Source organism: Lethenteron reissneri, unplaced genomic scaffold (genome assembly GCF_015708825.2).
Source record: "Lethenteron reissneri isolate LAM-NWPU_2019-01 unplaced genomic scaffold, ASM1570882v1 scaffold_1057, whole genome shotgun sequence".
NCBI lineage: Eukaryota > Metazoa > Chordata > Hyperoartia > Petromyzontiformes > Petromyzontidae > Lethenteron > Lethenteron reissneri.
In genome coordinates, this window is record NW_026890736.1 from 17,501 (window position 1) to 21,309 (window position 3,809).

Consider the following 3,809-nt stretch of genomic DNA (forward strand, 5'->3'; position numbering starts at 1 on the left):
GATGGGAAGACGACCCACACGCTTTTCCAGCAGATTTGCTCGTGCACCAAAAAAAGTCAAAATTTTTACACATAGACCCCATCAAACGGTAGAAATTGGCCGGGATTGCTCTCATGTGAGTTACGGGGCCTCGTTTCTCTCACTCCGGATTCCCCTGAAGCTGGGAAATCGCAATTTTTTGTGTCGCCAAATATCGTACGAACGTCACGAACCTTCCACACGCTTTTCCAGCAGATTTTCTCGTGCACCAAAAAAAGTCAAAATTTTTACACACAGACCCCATCAAACGGTAGAAATTGGCCGGGATTGCTCTCATGTGAGTTACGGGGCCTCGTTTCTCTCGCTCCGAATTCCCTGAAGCTGGGAAATCGCAATTTTTTGTGTCGCCAAATATCGTACGAACGTCACGAACCTTCCACACGCTTTTCCAGCAGATTTGCTCGTGCACCAAAAAACGTCAAAATTTTTACACATAGACCCCATCAAACGGTAGAAATTGGCCGGGATTGCTCTCATGTGCGTTACGGGGCCTCGTTTCTCTCGCTCCGAATTCCCTGGAGCTGGCAAAACGCTCATTATAGTGTCGCCAAATATCGTCCGAACGTCACGAAACTTCCACACGCTTTTCCAGCACACATAGACCCCATAAAACGGTAGAAATTGGCCGGGATTGCTCTCATGTGCGTTACGGGGCCTCGTTTCTCTCGCTCCGAATTCCCTGGAGCTGGCAAAACGCTCATTATAGTGTCGCCAAATATCGTCCGAACGTCACGAAACTTCCACACGCCTTTCCAGCAGATTTTCTCGTGCACCAAAAAAAGTCAAAATTTTTACACACAGACCCCATCAAACGGTAGAAATTGGCCGGGATTGCTCTCATGTGAGTTACGGGGCCTCGTTTCTCTCGCTCCGAATTCCCTGAAGCTGGGAAATCGCAATTTTTTGTGTCGCCAAATATCGTACGAACGTCACGAACCTTCCACACGCTTTTCCAGCAGATTTGCTCGTGCACCAAAAAACGTCAAAATTTTTACACATAGACCCCATCAAACGGTAGAAATTGGCCGGGATTGCTCTCATGTGCGTTACGGGGCCTCGTTTCTCTCGCTCCGAATTCCCTGGAGCTGGCAAAACGCTCATTATAGTGTCGCCAAATATCGTCCGAACGTCACGAAACTTCCACACGCTTTTCCAGCACACATAGACCCCATAAAACGGTAGAAATTGGCCGGGATTGCTCTCATGTGCGTTACGGGGCCTCGTTTCTCTCGCTCCGAATTCCCTGGAGCTGGCAAAACGCTCATTATAGTGTCGCCAAATATCGTCCGAACGTCACGAAACTTCCACACGCCTTTCCAGCAGATTTGCTCGTGCACCAAAAAAAGTCAAAATTTTTACACACAGACCCCATCAAACGGTAGAAATTGGCCGGGATTGCTCTCATGTGAGTTACGGGGCCTCGTTTCTCTCGCTCCGAATTCCCTGAAGCTGGGAAATCGCTCATTATAGTGTCGCCAAATATCGTCCGAACGTCACGAAACTTCCACACGCCTTTCCAGCAGATTTTCTCGTGCACCAAAAAAAGTCAAAATTTTTACACACAGACCCCATCAAACGGTAGAAATTGGCCGGGATTGCTCTCATGTGAGTTACGGGGCCTCGTTTCTCTCGCTCCGAATTCCCTGAAGCTGGGAAATCGCAATTTTTTGTGTCGCCAAATATCGTACGAACGTCACGAACCTTCCACACGCTTTTCCAGCAGATTTGCTCGTGCACCAAAAAACGTCAAAATTTTTACACATAGACCCCATCAAACGGTAGAAATTGGCCGGGATTGCTCTCATGTGCGTTACGGGGCCTCGTTTCTCTCGCTCCGAATTCCCTGGAGCTGGCAAAACGCTCATTATAGTGTCGCCAAATATCGTCCGAACGTCACGAAACTTCCACACGCTTTTCCAGCACACATAGACCCCATAAAACGGTAGAAATTGGCCGGGATTGCTCTCATGTGCGTTACGGGGCCTCGTTTCTCTCGCTCCGAATTCCCTGGAGCTGGCAAAACGCTCATTATAGTGTCGCCAAATATCGTCCGAACGTCACGAAACTTCCACACGCTTTTCCAGCACACATAGACCCCATCAAACGGTAGAAATTGGCCGGGATTGCTCTCATGTGCGTTACGGGGCCTCGTTTCTCTCGCTCCGAATTCCCTGGAGCTGGCAAAACGCTCATTATAGTGTCGCCAAATATCGTCCGAACGTCACGAAACTTCCACACGCTTTTCCAGCACACATAGACCCCATCAAACGGTAGAAATTGGCCGGGATTGCTCTCATGTGCGTTACGGGGCCTCGTTTCTCTCGCTCCGAATTCCCTGGAGCTGGGAAATCGCTCATTTTAGTGTCGCCAAATATCGTAGGAACGTCACGAACCTTCCACACGCTTTCCAGCAGATTTGCTCGTGCACCAAAAAACTTCAAAATTTTTACACATAGACCCCATCAAACGGTAGAAATTGGCCGGGATTGCTCTCATGTGAGTTACGGGGCCTCGTTTCTCTCGCTCCGAATTCCCTGAAGCTGGGAAAATCGCTCATTATAGTGTCGCCAAATATCGTCCGAACGTCACGAAACTTCCACACGCTTTTCCAGCACACATAGACCCCATCAAACGGTAGAAATTGGCCGGGATTGCTCTCATGTGCGTTACGGGGCATCGTTTCTCTCGCTCCGAATTCCCTGAAGCTGGGAAATCGCTCATTATAGTGTCGCCAAATATCGTCCGAACGTCACGAAACTTCCACACGCTTCCAGCAGATTTTCTCAGGCACCAAAAAAAGTATTTACACCAGACCCATCAAACGGTAGAAATTGGCCGGGATTGCTCTCATGTGCGTTACGGGGCCTCGTTTCTCTTCGCTCCGAATTCCCTGGAGCTGGCAAAACGCTCATTATAGTGTCGCCAAATATCGTCCGAACGTCACGAAACTTCCACACGCCTTTCCAGCAGATTTGCTCGTGCACCAAAAAAAGTCAAAATTTTTACACATAGACCCCATCAAACGGTAGAAATTGGCCGGGATTGCTCTCATGTGCGTTACGGGGCCTCGTTTCTCTCGCTCCGAATTCCCTGGAGCTGGCAAAACGCTCATTATAGTGTCGCCAAATATCGTCCGAACGTCACGAAACTTCCACACGCCTTTCCAGCAGATTTGCTCGTGCACCAAAAAAAGTCAAAATTTTTACACACAGACCCCATCAAACGGTAGAAATTGGCCGGGATTGCTCTCATGTGAGTTACGGGGCCTCGTTTCTCTCGCTCCGAATTCCCTGAAGCTGGGAAATCGCTCATTATAGTGTCGCCAAATATCGTCCGAACGTCACGAAACTTCCACACGCCTTTCCAGCAGATTTTCTCGTGCACCAAAAAAAGTCAAAATTTTTACACACAGACCCCATCAAACGGTAGAAATTGGCCGGGATTGCTCTCATGTGAGTTACGGGGCCTCGTTTCTCTCGCTCCGAATTCCCTGAAGCTGGGAAATCGCAATTTTTGTGTCGCCAAATATCGTACGAACGTCACGAAACCTTCCACACGCTTTTCCAGCAGATTTGCTCGTGCACCAAAAAAACGTCAAAATTTTTACACATAGACCCCATCAAACGGTAGAAATTGGCCGGGATTGCTCTCATGTGCGTTACGGGGCCTCGTTTCTCTCGCTCCGAATTCCCTGGAGCTGGCAAAACGCTCATTATAGTGTCGCCAAATATCGTCCGAACGTCACGAAACTTCCACACGCTTTTCCAGCA